The sequence below is a fragment of the Dermacentor silvarum genome, chromosome 1 (assembly GCF_013339745.2).
Source record: "Dermacentor silvarum isolate Dsil-2018 chromosome 1, BIME_Dsil_1.4, whole genome shotgun sequence".
Lineage (NCBI taxonomy): Eukaryota > Metazoa > Arthropoda > Arachnida > Ixodida > Ixodidae > Dermacentor > Dermacentor silvarum.
Window position 1 is genome coordinate 345,701,269 of NC_051154.1, and position 20,580 is coordinate 345,721,848.

Consider the following 20,580-nt stretch of genomic DNA (forward strand, 5'->3'; position numbering starts at 1 on the left):
GAAAATGCATCCTTTGTAGCCATAATATTTTGTATTTCACATTGTTCTGAATTTGCAAGAATGCCCAGTGCATGAAAATGGTGCCTGCAAACTGAAGAACTTCGATATTTTTTTTCTCCTAAAGTATCCATTTGTCAAAGAAGGCAAGTTCACTTTCGCACTACCGAGTGACATGCGCACAAAATATAAAATATTGAATGAAATCTAAAATATGAATTTTTGGACCCGCGTTGATCTCTCGTGGAATCACCCAAGAGAGAGAGCGCGGGCGCTGAGACACCGTCTCACCCGACGAGCCGGGAGAGAGAGAGATTGCTACAGCCTGAGCGTGCGCCAGCAGGGTCAGGTACCAACACCCCCCCCCCCCCTCGATGACGCTCCAACGGTGACGGTCGAATATGCGAGAATTGAGTAGAAGATTCCCAGGCTTTAGCCATGCTACGGGATCAGGACTCCGATTGGAACGTTCGAGAATGCCTGTGGAAGCTATAAAAACGCCGTGCGGGAATCAGAAGGGGGACCAGACCGCGCCGATGAAGAGATGTAACGTGAAGACTGACCGTCTGCGAAAGAAGGGGATTCCCCGGCAAGCTAGTAGACGAGTTCATCAAGCGTCTGCATTTCCGGAAGAAGTTCGTTCTTCGAGATTTGCCTCGAGCTACGCCGAGATCGTCCGACTCAAAACCAGCACGGGTGAATAAGATTGGACACTTAGTGTTCCTATTCGTTTTGTACTTTACGTGTTGGACTCTTAGTGCTTGTCATTAATTATTTTACTGTGTTTTGTGAATACTCAACTGAATTGTATTGTGATGTGTCTAGCCTAATTGTACACGTGTGTGTGTAACTGCACTGTGTGAAGAATATATTTTGTTGTGTTTTGACAACTCTGGGCTCTGACTCGGTCTTTGGACAGCAACCGGCGTTCGCTGGCGCACCAGAGGGCCCATTCTTAGTAGTCCTTGCTTTCACGGGATTATTTTCGGAAGCTGAAAAGTCGGCTTTGGAATTTGGTCCGGTGTTTGTGCCTCGTTCAAGGGGTCTGTGACAGAACCCTCCATAAAAATTTTCAATTAAGCTAAAAGTTCATAAGGAGAACATATTAAGCATTTAGATTTGAACCTATGTATAACGAGTTATTGTAGTTTAAAAAAAAAATCGATGTTCCCTTATATTGATGACAATAACAATTTCTGGGCGCTATGGATGAGTGGTATGAATATTTTTGAGCCTATACGAAATATAGGAGAACGTCCACAATGAAGTTCACGACGCAAGCTGTAGCTTCAGCATGTGATTATCGGGTTGTTCAGGATGCTAAACCCATATATCTTGTGGCACCTTATGCAGACCAGCTACACCATAAGCTAAAGGTAGACTGCAGTTATGTCTAGCATAGTGTTACTGTATGCCGCTTTCGACATTGACTAAAGGGATACAGAATAGGCTGATCACAACCTTAAAAAAAGCCAACAGATAATGAAGTGAAGGAAAGCATTGTGGTAGTTATCTGTAATTTTAAATGAAATGTATAAAATGATAAATTAAATGGAAATGAAAGTGCACGAAAAAACAACATGCCTCCGGTGGACACCGAACCAACGAGGGTATATACTTAGACATTTGGAGTGGAGGTGTCTCTCCAAAAGTGAAGCCGGTCGCCACCATCTTGCTAAAGAGGCAAGAAGCCTCACTTTGCAGAATTTGATTTGTCTGACAAAAGCCATTTTCAATGTCTTGCAAACAACTTGTATTCTGTGTGCTCGATATAAAGGGCTTTCAGTCAAGTCTAGTTTGCAGGCAGTGAATTTCCCAACACAGAGAAGTGAGACCTGCATTTCAACATGCAAATTGTTCACTGTAACTAATTTTTGCAAAAAAGGTGGCAGTTCATAAAAATAATGTCTATTCCATCCTCATGAAAATTAAGTCCTTTACAGTAAATACTGTGGGGATGGAGGTGCACCCCGGTGCTTTTGTGCGGGCATTCACCTTTTCTGTCGTTCCTACACCTCTCCCTTTCAACTTGCGACAACTATTGGAGTAGCCTTGGTGACAGACCTGTTTGCAGCAGTAGTGCTCGCGCTGGTGGCAGCGGTGCGACTAATCGTGATCAGCAGAGTGAGCGTGAGCGGGCTTAGCACGTACATAGCTGGTGTTGCTCCTTCTCCAGATGCTAAGCCAAACAGTGGTGCCCAATGTTCGCGCGTGTTCCTACCAGCCCTCCTACGCTAAGCCGCACTTATCAGAGGGCCAAACTGATGGAGATTGCCTGAGCTCACACAAGTGGGCCCATTTATTGCGAGAGCAAGCAGCATAACCACGGCGACTTTTCTTAGCAGCGTGTTGCGGGAAGCCATACCCCTGCAGCGACATGATACCGGTGCCCCTTTCTGTATTTTTTGCTCTTGGCGAGGGAGCCCTTTGATTCCCGTGCCGGCCGGGGACCGGGCATTTATGCCCTGCTGGGTGTCACCAGAGACAAATAAAAGTTTCTACTAACTTAGGGCAATACAGTCGAACCCCGCTGATACGTTTTTCACGGGACCGTAAAAAAAAAACGTAAGAGCCGGGAAAAAGGAAAAATTGAGAAAGGGGAGTAGTGTTGAACTGCACACAATATTATTTTCATTATTACGTCTGAAAAAAAGTTGTAGTTTCGGCCGACAGCCAAAGTATCGATTGCGATAGCAAATTAGTAGACAGCTATACAAAGTAAGAATAGTAGTTTTATTAGAAAGTTTTAGTTTCACGTACGTGGATGCTTTGCATACGCAAACGTGAGAACTCTGCGTATGTTCCGCAGCACGCGTCCGCTACGTTTATAGTTTCACGTACGCAGAAGCAGCGCCAGAAGTCCCTGCGTGGAGCCCTCGCATACATACGATGCTTTACCGTCTATCTATTTGTGCTACACACAACTGAAGCAGCAAGGTGCAGAGGCTTTTGCTGTCCTTGTCAGCGTACTGCGTGAGCAGGAAGTCTGCGCGGTCGTGCACAGTTCGAGCACTGAACACTTTTGCCCTGGCCGCCGACAGCCGCACGGCGATTTCAGTCCATCTCATTGGATGCCGCATCATGTCTTCGAATGGGTTGCACTCTCGAACATCACGAAGTAGATCTAAGTCGTCACTTTTTGAAAATCTTAGGCGCGGAGCACTGCTCGGAGCGTTCGCTTGGTCTGCCGCCATCTTGAAAGCTGCTCGCTTGGTCTGCCGCCATCTTGAAAGCTGCTGTCTCTCGATAGTTTCGTAACTCGCGAGAGCGCCCCGTCGGACCGCCACGTACGTAGAGCACGCAACTCAAGCACGAAGCTTTCACGCGTGTCCGCAAGACGCGCGGGCGGCCTCCACGTTCTGCGCATGCGCATTTCAGTCACGTAGGAGCTCCACGTACGCGAACTCTTCCACGTACGTGAAACTAAAACTCTCTATTGTCCGTATAAACTTGTAAACATTCGCTTATTAACTATATTAACAAGCACGGCATCAGCGACCACAGGCAAACATGAACACATCACATTCGAGTCCACACTGTCAAACGCTGGCGTGAGGAATTTAAGCGCCGCTGCAGAAGCAAGCGAAGTGACCTTCATGCTGTTGTCTATCGCTTCAACGCAAACTGAGCGCCGAGAACACACAGCACACACAACGCTACGAGCCGCCCCCGCACCTACACTGCGTGGACTCTGCCCCCAACATAGATCGCTTTCAAGATGCGGCCCGCGTGACCACGCGCTGCCACGCAGCCGCGCAGTATGCAGTTGATGCCAGAGTACCGTACAACGCCGCCCACTATCCCTCCCCCCTCGCCGGTGCCTCGAGTGCAATGGAAGAAGGTGCGCTTCCTCCCTGCTTTTCTTTCTTTCGCGTGCGAGATTTAGACGCAGTCGTCGGCCCCCCTGGCACGCTTTCACTCGCACATACAGCATACGGCGCGCAGCGACGGCGTTATCGCCTTTGGAATTCATACGGAAAATCTATGAGCCAAAACCAATTTTAGGGCCACAAGGCGTCATAGACACCCTCTTCAGATAGGAAATACCGGTCTCAAGGGCCATACTTTTGCAGGCGGAAACCGAAAATACGTCAGAAGTGTCACCCCTGGCACTTTGGACGGCCAATGCCATCGTCAAACAACCAAGCCAAACGACATGAAAAGTCAAAATGGCCGCTCGGGCCGGCGCGGGATGGCGGTTCGCAACGTATGATGGGGGAGCGGTCCCACAGTTGCGACGTAACAGCGGGTTTACCAATGGATTGGGTTCTATGGGAGCTGTGCCGAGACCGGCTGAAAACAACGTAACAGCCGGGAAAACGCAGCACACAGTAACGTAACAGCGGGGTTCTACTGTACTGTGTTTTCTTGGGTGTATAGCGGTCGGTGGCCCCTTTTACGACTTGAGCGCATACACAGCGGCGCACTAGATTACGATAGGCAATGGCTGTGTGATGTGTTTTGTTGTCACTGATCTCGGGGGCGTGCGGGTGTTATGAGAGATGGATAGGGAAGACGCATGGCGACACAGCAAGCAGATTTTATTTACACGCGAACTCAAAACCAAAAAGCCTCAAACCGAAAATCAAGCTACACACTGAACTAAAACACAATGAATAAATAAATGCCAACAAATGTACAACCTAATGAAGACACTAAAATACACACTAAACATCTTAACTACGCCTACACTAATTCTGGGCGTTTCCCACGCGAACGTCTGGCAACTCTGGCCTACTACGAGAATGTATCGTCCTTACTCAGTTCGCCCTCGTCGCTCGTATTCTCCCGGCGAAAATCTCGTTGGGCCTTTCTTGAAGTCGTTGCTTTTCGCCGACTGTCGCATAGTCGTGGCTGCCTTGCAGTCGGTACGTTCACCCGCTCATCTTCGGAGCCTGTTTGACCAGGTCGCTGTTGCTGACGTGGCCGGGAGAGGTGACGGGTTAGGCCTAGCGACGTCCTCGGCCGCTGCTTCCGTCTCGCTCCTTTCCCGAGTGCCGACGTGGCGTTCCGGGGATCATCGCACGTGCCGGTCTGCCGTAGAAGGGGGAGCCTCTCTGGGGTGCCTGTCCTGCCGTGAGAAGCTGCAGCTCGTCCAGGAGCCTCGCCCGAACTTGCCGAGGTCGACGGCCACACCGTGGACGGCCAACGTCACGGACTCGGCCAGACCCCCAAGTCTCCCGTCGCCAGAGCGGTGCTGGCGATGCGACCTTCCTGGCCCGGAACCACGTCGATAATGCTCAGACAACGCCGTTTCTCCTTCGATCACGCCTCGGGTCACGCGCCTCGCGCGCTCGCGCCGTTCAGAACGCTCCGCTCACATCGTCCTCGTCTTCTTTTATTTCGCCTCCGGCCACTTACTCATGACATGGCTCCCCTCTTCAAGAGTTTTTTTCCAAAAAACTGCTTTCTCTTGTCCTCAATTTTCCTGCTGGACTCTTCTTCTGAGGCTTGCGGACTTCACTTGTGCTCGCGGCTCGCTTGTCACCACAACATTTTCGCGCACATTTCACCTTTCACCGCACACTGCACCGCAATGGTCTTTTCGTAATGTTCATTGTCCCAAAACACTCTACATGAATAAACTTGCTATTTACACACGTTTGTAAAAGTTGACAATTCCAGTGTCCGAGGCCATTCCTAATGATAGTCCTTTTGTAGCCTACCAGTTATACCTGTACTATTTTTCCGCCTTTTTCGGAGCTCCCACGCTTCCCTACGTACGGCCTGCTTCTTCCTCTTTCCTCCTCTAGCACATTTCTTGGGCGGTTTGGAATGTCCCTGCCTTAACTCTGGCCTCTTAATCCTTTTCCTTGACGTCCGCCTCTTCTCATGCATCTGCATTTTAATACGGTGTTTTCTTTTCCATCTACTGGGAGTTTTCTTTCTACCTCCATGCTTTGAGCGTTTTAGGCGACTAGCGCATCTATCCTCCCTCTTATTTCTTTCGGAGTTTGGCTGATTCCTCATTTCTGATGCCTCTTGATCCCTGGTTTCATTCTCTATTACAAACTCACTATCGTTCTGAGGTGCAGCCACTTCTTTCTCTGCTGTGATCTGCTCCTTGCTTACGCAAATTTTCATCGGGATGTCAGTCATTCTCTTATCCTGCTCACTATGAGTCAAAGTCTCTTCAGTGGTGAGCTGCTTCTCAACGCCGTCACGGGCGCTATCTACTCTGTCTGCGTCTTCTGACGCCCCTCTGCTTTCAGGTTGCTCTATTCCGCTAGTGGGTCTACTGTCTATCTTTAAATCATCCTCACTCGATTTCCTTAATGCCTGTAACTGCTCTCGCAGCATTTGGATCTCTCTCTCCTGGAGCTGCTTTCTCTCTTCATAAGCTTTAGTAACTGCAGCAAGTTCTGATAATCGAGCGGCCTCTACGCGCTTCCTTTCCTTCTCGATTAATTTGAGGCCCTGCTCCTTGTTGAGCTTCTGTTCGCGAATAGTGGCCGATATCGCCTCCCAATCCATCTCTACAACTCCCGAGTATCAGTGACTGGGCTGGATAGAATCCGGGAACGGATCCTGGCAAGCTCGCCAATTGTGATGTTTTTTGTTGTCACTGATCTCGGGGGCGTGCGGCTGTTATGAGAGATGGATAGGGAAGACGCATGGTGACACAGCAAGCAGATTTTATTTACACGCGAACTCAAAACCAAAAAGCCTCAAACCGAAAATCAAGCTACACACTGAACTAAAACACAATGAATAAATAAATGCCAACAAATGTACAACCTAATGAAGACACTAAAATACACACTAAACATCTCTTTAACTACGCCTACACTAATTCTGGGCGTTTCCCACGCGAACGTCTGGCAACTCTGGCCTACTACGAGAATGTATCGTCCTTACTCAGTTCGCCCTCGTTACAGTGTACTAGAAGGGGGCAGTGGGCTTACTCTCCGGCGGAGGCTATGCGATGCGGCGGCTCCACGAATGTCACAGCACGGCCGGACTCGACTCTCCTCCGCGCTCCCTTACGGCCTTTGCAACGCGACGGGAGTCAATGTAATTTTTTCTGACGAGCTGCTCGATGGCTCGCCGCAAGAGGTCGCTACCACCTCACCGTGTCCGTGGGAGCGAAGGGTCGCGCGGGTAGCCAGCGTAGCGCGGGCACAGAACACCCATACGAACTTGCGCGGGCTTGGTTTTGTTGCTGCCATTTTCTTCAGTAAATGCTGTCAAGTTTGTTCTTTGTTCTATGCTGGTGTCCCGACTGGTGAGATTCATGTGCGCACAACGTTCGTTAGAATTGTCCGCTGATGCCCACGACATGAGTGTGGTCTGCTTGGTCTGCTTTTGTGGGCGCAATTACTTCACCACTTCTGTTCTTGACGGCGGCGTCTGAAGCAGCATGTCTATGTCGCCGATCCCTCGTGTGCTACCTACTGTGTGCCAGGTTTTTCAGCTGAATGCGTGAGCTTTCTCCGCGGGATCGTTGCAAGCGTGAAAGCGTCGTTCTTTCCTTCTGCCTCAAACGCGATCACTGTAGCCATGGTGTACTGTTGTGTGCCATATTGCAAATCTCAACAGGGGAAGACGCCGGGTGTTTTCTCATTTCACCAATTTCCTAGCGATGCGGAACTGTGTTCTAAGTGGCGAAAAAACATTTCCCGTGAAAATCTCGTCATCAACGACAAGTCTTAATCAACGGTAAACTGTATAGTGTGTAGCAAACACTTCAATGAGAGTGATTATGTTCCCGGATGCCGAATACGGAAGTTGCTCGTGGGAGCTGTACCGACCATCTTCGAACTCTATCCGTCCTACATAGTGCCAGCTGCAAAGAGACCGCTTATGGACCCTGCATGTCGTGACCCCCCAGCTCCTGGGAAATCATCAAAGCGAAAAGCAGAGTCGCTGTTGCCTGCTGATTAATATTTTGGTGCCAGGGAGGAGGTAACCGAGGAGAGACAAAGTGCTTCAACACAAACCACCAGTAACAACGCTTACCTAGCTAGTCACTATCTGGTCATGATGAAAAGGCTTCGGGCTCAAGTTGCCTACCAGCTCTCGAAGGGCGGGGGGCTACTGAGAAAGTTCTCTATAGAGAAAGAAAAGATGAAAGAGGACAACGACGACAAACACTATATTGCCGTCAAAAAGATCGTTGGCGATTCCCAGAAACGTGAGAAAAAGGCTGTTTTTCTCCGTCACCAGATACAAGTCTATGGCAGTAAACGACCTTGTTATTCAGAAGAAGTTGTCAGAGAGTGTGAGATTTGGCGCTTCCATTCGTCAAAAGGTTATGATCACGCTCGAAAATCTGACCTCTTGACACTGCCGGCGAAGAGAACGCTTCACCAAAATCGCATGTTTTCGGCACTTTGGGCAACATTGTGGCTTTCTTTGAAACGGCTGCGAAGCACTTTCCGCGAATAAAAGTGCATGAAGTGCTGCAACTTCTCGTTGCACTCTACCATGAACAATCGCGCATCTTGAACTGCCCAGATGTTGGCAATTGTCACGCCAGGCGCACAGCTGGTGTGATTGCTGACAAATTTGTCCGACTACTTTTAGTAAATCACACAAAGATTAACGAAAAAAATGAAAAGCCAGTTGCTTATGTGCATAAGCCACCCAGAATATATTTTAGGCTTTATTGCACATGATGTGAAGGTTGTTGGCACCAAAATGTACAAGAGTGCACTGTATTGATCAGGAAATAAATAGTTTGTACCTGTAAAATTTTTACCTTTGTTGTAGCCTCGCAGTATCTGAACCTCTCTTATAAATTGACGTGCATGTACTGAGATAATCATTTTTCCTAAGTAACGACATCTGTATTCAATATTTGTGGATGTTGGCTTAACCTTCCCCTTTAATCTTTCGAGCGTCGTCTGCTACAGGCGTGCGGCTTCAAACAGAGGCTGTAAGCCATTTATTCACATCGTATGAGGCTATGGTGTTGACTACTGGCACTGAAAATAAAGATTAGTCTTTAAAATTCGAGATAACTTGCGTCTGACAGCCGGAATTGCACAGATGTTGCTGGTGCCGGAGCGCATCTGTGAACGCGCTTTGCGGAGGCGGCAACGGTGAGCTGACAGCGCCACCACAGAGTTGCGGCGACAGGCGGCAGCATCCATCATTGCAAAGGCCGTAAGGGAGCGCGGAGGAGAGTCGAGTCCGGCCGTGGTCACAGATATGAGCTTCTCCGATAGCCCAAGCGGCGGCGCTGGCGTCAGTTTCAATGGAGCGTGGGTGCGACGGCGCAGCTGCCCAGTGCCCGATCATATTCGTTGGAGTTGCAGAGCTGCGTTGTTTTTGTTTTTTGTTTTTTTATTTATTTGTTTTTTTTTTGTGGACGTCTTTTTTTCGCACATAGCCTTCAAGAGATTAGTATGCCTTGCAGTAACTGAGCCATGCCGCGGCATCGACAAAATCACTATTACGCGCCTGGGTGCGAAACAGGCTATGCTTATGTGAAGGATGGGCCGAAGTTGTCCTTGTTTGGCGTCCCGAAGGATAAAAATAGGCGGGAAGAGTGGGAAAAAAACCTCCACAGAGCTGACAAGCCCCTGGACGACACGAGCGCAGTATGCGAGCTCCATTTCGAGCCACGTTTTGTGCTCATGTCCACCGCAGTTCCTGATCACTGAATTGTCTTTCTTTTTATGGTCTAGTTAGGTCAGTTAGCGAAGGAAACTGCGAGGAAGGTACACTGGGCTCCTTACTGGAAGTTGACTATCTCGAAGCATCATGTGACCGAAATGAGTGCAGTCACACTGCTGCTAGCGCTACTGCCACAGAGGCCACACAAAACGTGGTGCCCCAGCATTGCACGGGCCTGCGGGTTTCAAACGACCATAACCAGCACGTGGCCAGAAGCGACTCGAGACTCACTTAACACATTGCGGGCTATGTTGCGCGGGAGTATATTGTCAATTCCAGCACAAAATGCCAAGAATGCATAAAGCTGCTTACTATGACGCCACCAGGCAAAAGTTTTCATGCCCGGCTAACAAACTTCTGTGACCGAGGAGGCCTCCTTTATCCCTCCAGTCAGCTCTACGGCTTCGTGAAAAAGCTAGAGGATCTTTTCACAGAATGCTTCTGTCAGAGTGAGCCACACTCTGACAGCGTTATGGACATGCTGGCAGTTAAGAGTAAGCTTCCCCTCGAAGTTGGCTGCAATGTGCACTCTTAGCCTCACAGCTAAAATAATTAGTTTTTACATTGTCACACGTCTGCATTTTTATGTGAAAGAAATTAACTGTGACAAGGCAGGAAAGCGGCAGAGGACCAAGCTGCTGAAGTTGAACCATTGCTTGTGAGTTGAAGTGCATGAAACAATGGCTTGCTGTACTTGCAAATAAAAGCTTTGTGTCAGCAACAGCCCTGTTATTTTCATTTTGCTTACCCTTATATAGCTGTACATAAGCACAGGCCTGAGCCTAATTGTCAAGTGAACTAGTTTTCACTTTTTGTTCAGGCCTCCCTCCATGTCTTTATGGAAAACATCAACCTGATTTGACTTAATAAATGTGTGCCAGCGTAATGATGGTTAATAATAAACGCAGAAGGCTACTGTGAAGCAAGGAACAACTAAAGTGCGACAATGAAATATTTCAGCCATATATACAAATTCATTTTGGCTAAGCAAAGGCACAAACCTGGTTAGCATGCCTGATGTTTTTTTTTTTTTTTTTTTTTTTTTAGCCCAGCTGGGTAGTATGTGCGCACTGTTTTCTGTCTGAAAAAATTTTACATTAGGTCGACACGGCATGAAACCGTATATTTGGTCACCGTCCCTTTCATTCAAAATTTTCTTTCAATTTTTTTTTTACGATTGCCCAATAATTCGGAAAATTTGAAGGCCCCTTCCACATAAGCCCAAGAGTAGCCGTCTTCCTTTTCCACAAGGTACTATTATGGCAAATATCATGTGGCCTAAACAAATATAGTGCTTGCTAAAGATATGTAAGGACTGTCAAGTATGCCAAAATTAAAAAACAAATAAGAGTGTGAACTGCTTCGAACTGAAACCGTCAGAAACGCAAGGAAAATCAAAGCTTCTGCAAGCAAAGCTTCCATTGAAGTTGACAGTGGCGCCACCTCTTGGATGCAACGCTGACTGCGTCAGAGCAGCGGCAGAGTAAGCCCACTGCCCCCTTCTAGTACACTGTACCCTCGTCGCTCGTATTCTCCCGGCGAAAATCTCGTTGGGCCTTTCTTGAAGTCGTTGCTTTTCGCCGACTGTCGCATAGTCGTGGCTGCCTTGCAGTCGGTACGTTCACCCGCTCATCTTCGGAGCCTGTTTGACCCGGTCGCTGTTGCTGACGTGGCCGGGAGAGGTGACGGGTTAGGCCTAGCGACGTCCTCGGCCGCTGCTTCCGTCTCGCTCCTTTCCCGAGTGCCGACGTGGCGTTCCGGGGATCATCGCACGTGCCGGTCTGCCGTAGAAGGGGGAGCCTCTCTGGGGTGCCTGGTCCTGCCGTGAGAAGCTGCAGCTCGTCCAGGAGCCTCGCCCGAACTTGCCGAGGTCGACGGCCACACCGTGGACGGCCAACGTCACGGACTCGGCCAGACCCCCAAGTCTCCCGTCGCCAGAGCGGTGCTGGCGATGCGACCTTCCTGGCCTGGAACCACGTCGATAATGCTCAGACAACGCCGTTTCTCCTTCGATCACGCCTCGGGTCACGCGCCTCGCGCGCTCGCGCCGTTCAGAACGCTCCGCTCACATCGTCCTCGTCTTCTTTTATTTCGCCTCCGGCCACTTACTCATGACAGGCTGACATGGCCCAGTGGCTTGCTAAGCCGGAACCCATGGTGGTCGGTACTCCTGTGAGATATGAGACCGCCACAATACCCAATGCTATATGCAATATAAATTTCTACCCAGAAAGAAGCACACATAAGTCTTGGCCTCATCACAGTGGGTGAAGTGGGCATACTTACAAAGGCTCAATTTTTTTCAAATGTGCCAGCGAAATTCCTCAACTACAGTGGAACCTGGTTATAACAAACAGGCTTATGTGCTAAAAATAGCTCGATGTATCAAGTAATTAGATACTATACCTAAACTTCTCTACAATGAACTTAAATGAACTTTTGTTGTGCGTTGATTATATACAGATTTTTTATTTTAAGTGCGAAAAAGAAGCAAAAAAGGAATCCATTTATTGAAAACACTACATGAAGCAGGAAGCATTTTTTGCCTGTATCTTTTTTTTCCTGTTTTTCAGTGTCACTAAAGACGGCATGATTGTGTAGATGTGCTCCAGTCTAATAATAATAAAAAAAGCATGACAACAAAATAATAAGTACTGCCCTCTCCTAACACTGCATTCGTGGTTTGCAGGCGGCTTTATGGTGCTTGCAGCGGAACACCCGAGTTCTCTATATCCAATGTTCAGTTCACTATGAGGGAGTTATTTTACATGAGCATCTCTCAGTAAGTTTCGCATGTTCAACATAGAGAATGATTCATTTTATTCAGGATTTTTATATATAGGCTTGACTACATAAACTCAGACTACTGAGCTCAGTGAAAGCAGATGACTTAGAAACTAATATTTCATCTCGACAACAGGAGTGTAAGCGTGAGCTGGAGGCTTCACTCCCTTCAATAGCGTGAGTCATGAGGTGAGCATCGCGACGCTGGGAGGCCTTTTCAACACGCAGCTGCAGGCCACCGGCCAGGGCCAGGATGGGCACAATGGCCACCGGGGCCAGTTTCCAGCCAAAGGCAAAGGCCAATGCCAAGCTCATTCCAAGCGTTATGAGTGCTGTGAACATTACTGCCAGGCAGTAGCCTGCTAATGCACAATGTACCAACAGTGTCACTTCCGCTAAGGCGGCAAATAAAGGCTACAATGATGACCATTGTCGACACTGTGAGTACAATTACCCATAAATACACCAATGATCAGAAATTGTGCAGACAACTATCGCATAATGACAGATCTGCATACTGATAAATCTGAATGGACACGGTGGAGTTCAGGAACAAATTACTATATTCTTGCATGTGCATGCACAAAAAAATGTCACAGTTTCGCCCTAAGGGCGAAGCAATGAATGCGATAGCAACACAGCAATGTCGTACGAAGTAAGGTGAGCGGCTTTGGTAGTAATATGAATTGTAGTAAACATGAGCTGATTAAGTAAGCAGGTGTGCTGCGGCGTAAGTAGACCGACATGAAGAGAGACTCGATGACCACGAGAAGGCGCGTGTGAAACGGTGATGTTGATGAGAAGCGCTTCCCGTGGGCAGCGCGTGCGAAGGGACACACCTGTAGCGCTGCACTGCCGATCCGGGCAGCATTGCATGTGTAGCGTGCGTTGGAAAATGTGGCCTGACTATTACTAACTGAATGAACAAGCGTGGTGTGAGCGCGCACAAACAAACATGAATAGATCACACTGAATGACTGCAGACAACGACCGTCAAAACTCTGGCAGCAAGCGGATACGCCGCAGCGGCAAAGGTACGTGCGGTCTATTGCTTCAACGGAAACTGAGCGGCGAATGCAAGGCACATAACGGTCAGAGCCGTGTGGAAATAAGAGACGGTGCGAGCGAGCGACGAGCGCAGTTGTTGGCAGAGTGGAAGTGCGCCCCCCCCTCCCCCGCTCCCTCCAGCGCTGGCTTCCCGCTTCCTTGCTTGCGCGTGGGAGATTGAGTGCGTTCGCTGTGATAGCGCGCATCCCCGCACGCTTCTGCTCGGGCATACGGCACGCGGCGCAGATTTTATCTATAGGGAACCTGACGGCGACGGCAGACAGTCGGTTGAAGTGTCCATATAATTGCTATCGCAATAAAATTTAAGAAATTTAGGTAAAAAGTGTATGTTGGTTTAGCGTGACTTGTTTCAAGTGCGGCTTCACTGTACTGCAAATCATACTGCAGTGAAGCCCCACTGCTATTCAATAGGGAGAAATGGTGACAGTGGTGATCACCGAACATACAAAACAGGGTTACTTCCAGAGTTTTGGTTTTGTGCTAAAAATTGTGATGAATTGTTTGTAAAGCCACTAAAATGATCTTGTATTGTTTGCGCAGCTGATATGCACAGATTTTTTCCTCTTTTCTGAGCGTTGTGGAGGCCAGATTTCTCAACAGAAAAAGCACACAAATTTAAAAAGATGATCTTGAAGAAAATCATACAGCAAGATATGTTAAACTCTTTACTTGAATTAGCTCTCAGATTCTCTATGCACAATACTACACCTACTAGTGTTACCTAGTGATTTAGAATTTGCTTTCTTTCATAAACCTGAATGGCCAGGATGTTCAATGTACTGAATGAAATCAAAGTGAACTACCTGAAAATGCAAATGAAACAAATACAAAACGCTTTATAGACTTCAAAAAGGAGACACAACCTGTGACAGCTGTTTGATGTGTAAGTGTTCCAGAATGATACAGCCATCACAAAAAAATGCTAGCGCATTTCCTTTTCATAATAAGCAAGACATTCCGTTCCGCTCACAGTTTTAACAGGAATGTCACTCGCTAGCCGAGAGGCCAGTTTGGCAGAGGAATGGGAGTCTTCATCAAACCAGCCCATGTGTTGCCGCAGTATGTTGGCCAACACAGCACCCGCAGGCGGAATGTCAGGTTTTCACCAGCAATGCCTACACCCAGCGTCTGCACAAAGTAAACCACAGTTCAAGTAATAACTCTTGTAACTATGATCAGTTCAATCAAGTTTGTTGGACTATGAACACCATAAGCAAGGGAGAACAACTTGGTATTGCATGACTTATAAAGGTCTATTCCTCTGTACCTGCCATGGGAAGGATACCATGCAATCCTGGTCCGAAAGTGCGACTAACCTAAATGAGTTCAGTTCCCATAGCTTTGCATAAGATCAGAAAAATAATCAAACAGTGTTATGCAAACTAACTGCATTATGACATGCATAAGCAATTTCCTACCTGCTACTACATAATATCAAGCAAGACACAGTTCCTGTTCGTCAGAACTACACACATCTCCATCCCCTGTGCCCAATGCTCGTAAGTCTAGTCTTGGTCTTGCCATCTACCCTGTCCTCACAAATTCTCTGTTATTGATCTAAACTGTGGTGCAGCTATGAAGGAACATAAAGAGAAAAATATTAAGGGTTCAAAATACATGCGATTGTTAAACATCAGGTTCACATCAGTGAAGATTAGCGTGGCTATGAATGATAGCAGAACAAAAGAAAACGTTATGGGGTTTAATGTCCCAAAGCAACACACATGCTATGAGTGATGCTGTAGTGGGGAGCTCCGAATTAATTTCGAGCCCTTGGGGTTCTGCAAAGTACCCAAGTGTGTTGGCCTACCATCGCCATCAGAATGCGGTCGCCATGGCCAAGGATTGAACCCGTGATCACGTGCTCATTCACAGTGGCTATTGCGTTTAGTTTTAGCCAGCGCTGCTCACGACCAAGGTGGTAGACATGGAATCCCCAGGGCTAACCTTGTACAGAAACACCCAACAAAGTGGCTGGTGGGAAGGCATCATGGTAGCCTGATAGGTAGAGCATTGAACACGTAATGCGGAGATGCAGGTTCAGTCTCCTCCTGCAGCAAGTTACACTTTCATTTCCCTTTACCTTATTATTTCCACATTTGTATTAAGCATAACAATTAGCTTTCCCTATGCTTTCTCTGGCATCACTGTCTGTCACTTTGTATGACTGTGGCTACGAACAACAAATGTTGACTTACTCCGAAGAAGTGCCCCAGACCACGAGCAGCTGCCAGGACCAGGAACATCATGGACCAGAAGAAAGCAGTGTCTTGCATATCTTGCCCAACCAGGGTGAATGTCTACAATGTGAGAGCACAATGTTACTAGGTGAGCACTATGGCAAAGGTACTATGGTTAACAAAGCAAGCTGAGAGTGAAGCAAGGTGGGGACAGTTCAAGTGCTGACATCCCATTCCCATTCTTATCTTGTTTTTTTGAAAGCTACATACAAAAAGTATTTCCCCGCCTGCTCAATTCAGAAACCTTTTATAGAGACGTCCTATTTACACTTCTATCTTCAATCTGGACTCAGTACACTTCACAAAACAAATGCACAAGATTTTTATTCCTAGTTTTGGAAATACACAATGAAATCTAACAGATATCTATAGATGTACACCCTTGAGCAAAAGTATACGGACCACAGGGTCACCGAAAAAACTGAATTTTTTCGTAATTATTAAGCATAAACTGGAATTAACGGGTACACTGAAAAGTTTGCAATGCCAAGTTTGGACTGCAGTACTCAATTTCAAATTGCGTTCATAGGCAGAGGAAAAAAATCGGCTTTATCACACAACCCCTGGTCCGTATACTTTTACGCACGGCTGTACATGTTATTGCAGAGGTTTATGAAAAGTACAAAATGTGTGAAAGATGTTTTTTCTTCCAAGATCTGGCTGTACAATGTGGAATCAAAAAGCTTTGTGGATTGGAACTAATACAGATAGATAAGTTGACTTAATGATTGGTCGATTGATTGATTAATTTGTAAGGTTTAATGGCCCAAAACAACACTGCTTTTGTCTAGGCACTCTAGTCAAAGGGCTCTGGTTTACGTTTGACTGCCTGAGGGTACTTAAAATGCGCAGATAAATTTAAATACATGACCATTCTTGCCTTCTGCTCCCACTGAAATGAGGCCACAGTGGCCAGGAATCAAACCCGCAACCTCCTACTAAGCTGCAGAACGCCATAGACACTGACTCAACATGGCATGTAGAACTTCAGATTGTACAAGTCTGTTTATGGTGCATACATTGGGCAGGAGAGATTTTGCATGTTTTCATCAGCTGATAGAATTTCAATGGTGAATTCCAGTGGCAGAATGGAGCAGCCGATGGCCTTCATGAGCGAGCACCTCTTTCTGGTGCAATGCCTCCAAATCCATAATGGGAACACAACCTACGCTTCTGGAGCACATAGCGTGAGAGAGGCAGCGGAAGTTCTCTACCGGATTCAGCATTACCCAGAGTACCCTGCACGTGGTCATCTGCTTTCGCTGCCAGTGTCATCAGCCTGTCTATGTTTGGTCTTGCATTTCGAAGTCAGAAGTTTTCAACTTTGATATCTCACCAAGCATTGCCAAACAACGTCGTCAATGAAACCGACAAATGTGGGTCTTTTTGCAGGCAGTTTACACATCCTGTCAAATGTGTGCTCAAAAGTGGCGGTTACAGCATCACTGTCTGTGTCCAATTTGTCACATGTAACAGACCTTGAGTCGGAGCTGTCACTATTGAGTATCAAAAGAAATGCAGCATGCCACGACAAGGTGTCCATGGCGCCTGTAATCACGATGAAAGCGATGACTACCACAGTGCTACTGAGCACGATGAGCAGGAAACAAACTAAAATGCACACGTGAAGGAAAAACATAATGCGGAGAGTTCTGGTCCACTCTGCCGATTTTCGCAGAGCAGCTTCGACTGCTCCGCGAAGTGATTGCTGCTCGAAATCAGCTCTCAATCTCTCATTTGAACATGAGACTAATTCTGCTATTAGAACACAGTTGCTCCAAAAAGAACACAAAATGTTGCTCAGACTCCGCCATTCAATACATTATAAGTAAAAATAAAAACAGCATTTACAAAAAAATTATAAAGATTGAAATGCCATCTCTAATGCCTTCTTTTCATTTCCATTATACCTTAAAACTACAAGAAACATGCCATTAGATAACAAATATTTTGCAAGGACACACCACTTCATATTAGCAACAAAACATACCAGTATTTGTGGAGAATAGACGTGCTATTTAAAATATATGTAGTAAAATCTGTGAGGATAAAGCAGTTTCATGCACCTATTATATTGTGCAATGCATGGAAGTCCCACAAAGATTAACTTAAAAATCAGCTCAAAAAATGAACAAACATGCAAGAATTGAATGCATTAACTCACCTTTCTTAATAAATCAGTTGTTATGAAACTTATACGTGAACAGGAAAACCATGCTAAATAATATAATTTTCTTTCATGTAACATTCTGCTTGACTTTTGGGTACAGTCACCAAACGATTATTTGGACACCAATAATTCAGACATGTTTGATTATTTGGACAGCCCAGACTTGATGCATAAAGCCCCATAGACTTAATGTATAAGGACGACCGAAATTTCGGACACTTTACAGCACGCTGTGTGATAATTCAGACTCCGACTGTGCAACCACGTGCTGATATGGCCACCAAGTCAAGCAGAAATAGTGATAATTTCAGTCGTTTTGAGACGTCGCCGGCATAGTTGTCAGCCATGTCGCCAGCACTGCGCGAAATAAAACTAGCAAAGCCTAGTCAATCTAGTATTCGCCAATGAGAATTTGGGGCATGCATTGACTGTATGTTCGTCTATCTGTAGCAACAGCATGACAATGGTCAAGATACGGGCCACAATTTTGTAGCGACAGCTTCTGCTTAATGCTATGCTCCTCTTATCAACTACTGTTCGTGGTTGGCTGATCCTGTTGATAACGCATGCGCAGCATCGTTTTGACCACTGACGAAGAGTGAAAAGCGTGAAAAGAAATAGCATAAAAGGCATTGCTAGAACATCATGGCCACGGCATGTCTTCGCTAAGGGCAAGTGTATGTGCACACAGCAACATGCATATACAAACTTGGGCTACATGATTGAACAATCATTTTTGAAAGATACTTTCATTTTTGCGATATATCGCAAAACTAGCACAAGACACATCAACGGTCGGCAGTGTTTCCACACAGTGATAAGATAATGTATTTGTCACTGTGTTAAGAATGACGTCGCTCAGAGACACCAGTGCTTCTTACACTAGTCACAGGAAAGATAGCGTACTTTGCTTTGTGCCAGGAATGTTGTCACTTCAAGATGCCGATGAGCCCTGTACTACACCAACTTTGTTAATGTCACTACTGATAACATACTGTTTGATAGTCAGAAAAGCATTTTGCATAAGCATGCATAAAGCTGTAACAAACTGCCTGATATAAGAAGCCCTTTACATGGATAGGTTTGTGGACATGAGTAAACTACCTGTTTCACTGCTGGAAAAAGGAGAGGGGATAGCATGATTACAGTCAGTACACAATGTATTAGCCTTGTGCACTTTAGCATAATTCTTGCGTTTGCATGTACCTTTCGGTGTCTGTAGGGGCATACACGCTGCTCCATTTTTCTTATGTATACATTCATACTGAAGTCGGTACATTTATTGTAAAACAAAGTTAACAGGGTGATAAAGTTTATCAGAATGTTAACGCATCCTGATCTTGGAAAATGCAATGCACTGAGTTTGCAATACACAACTACTAAGTTAAGAGAGGAAGACGTTTATTAAATCATAAAAAAAATTTTAATGTACAAGTATGAAAAGGCCTGGGATACCACTGTGCCAAAAAAAAATCTACTCTACTGTCTTCTACTACTACTTCTCTCTCTCTCTCTGTTATATTTAAGGAGAGGCCACAACCAAACTGTCCTGCACATTTCTTTGATTTTTTATGCGCATATGCTATTGCTATTTTATGCACATGCTATATGGTAGCCGAACGCCGGCCTGGCGTTCGGCTACCTTCAGGGGTGATACGCTTGGGAAAGGAGCCTGCGCCCTGAATTTCCATCGAAGCCCTCGTGAGCACGGAAAACAAATGACGTGTGTCTGTCATGAATGTGCTGCCAGTAACCAAGTTAAGAGAAACTTCCAGAATATTTCATTTAAAATTGACATGTACTCACATTGAATGTTTCGCTGTAGAATACTGCAAACACAGGCAGGGATGCTCCAACCACAATAGAGGCCAGGGAAACCAGGAAGAACCAGCTGCAGTCGGGCCGAGCTTTTTGCAACATATTGCGGGCAGACAGAAGTTCAACATCTTCCTACACATAAACACAAACCTGTGATATCAGAATCACCACTTTGAGAATTATCAATCAGACAAAAAAATATTTGAAAGAAAGAAATGCAGCCAGGGAGAAGCCAAAAAAGACATTAGAATTTAACAATAGTACAAAGTAAAGAATATGCTCCAACATAATTATTGCAATATGTATTGAAGTGGCATAAATAAGGCAATTAAATGCAGAAAAGTCTCGAAAGCCTAATCTCTGTGTAATTTATCATATTTGTACATGTGCCTAACATTTCAGATCTGAAGCTTGACGTCTGCACAAGTGTAACAGTAGCTGTCAGCTGTCAAGCACATAAAACGAAAGTGAAAATGAAGCGAAGACATGCTGTACAATGACACTGCAATAGCCATTCAATATGAACAGCAAAACTTTTACAGGGGAAAAGATTTGGCAACATCACCGTATGAAAGTGTTGCTCATGCTTTGCTTCCATTATTTTCGAGATTCATTCCTTCAACTGTTCTAGAGCTTCCGCTATCTGTCATCATTTGTCTCCTTGTGATTGTCCCATTAGGCATTTTATGCATCCATTGGAGTATTGTTGAATGATTTATCATCTATGGAGATCAAAATACGCAGGATCGGGTCCGACGTAAGTAAGAATTTAAGCTGACGGAACGATGACTCACATTCTGGTGTCCAGTCGAATGATACATCCTTTTACAACTTCCTCATTGGTAAAGAGAACCTTGGCTCAGTCGCTGACGTAATACGTCA